General features: G+C 57.4%; 1 protein-coding gene across 1 annotated transcript in view; it reads right to left on the reverse strand.

Annotated features, from left to right (window-relative positions):
* LOC104525905 (tubulin gamma-2 chain) overlaps positions 1-202 on the reverse strand; it is a gene marked incomplete at both ends in the record, with an annotated part of 5,708 nt that overhangs the window by 1,160 nt on the left and 4,346 nt on the right. The window lies entirely within an intron of this gene.

Below are 202 nucleotides of genomic sequence, written 5' to 3' on the forward strand. Positions count from 1 at the left end.
TTTCAGATTTGCTTCTCTGAGTAACATCCTGAGGAAATGCACACGAGAGGAGAACAGCAGCTGTTAGCTCCCAGCAGAACCGAGACGCGGCCAACGCAGGTGAGTGCCTCTCAAAACAGAACTGCCCCGTTCTCACCGGGGGGGCTGCAGGGGCACTGGCTGGGGACGAGCTAAACACGAGCGGTAGCGTTTGATGCAGCTG

The sequence above is a fragment of the Antrostomus carolinensis genome, unplaced genomic scaffold (assembly GCF_000700745.2).
Source record: "Antrostomus carolinensis isolate BGI_N321 unplaced genomic scaffold, ASM70074v2 scaffold43405, whole genome shotgun sequence".
NCBI lineage: Eukaryota > Metazoa > Chordata > Aves > Caprimulgiformes > Caprimulgidae > Antrostomus > Antrostomus carolinensis.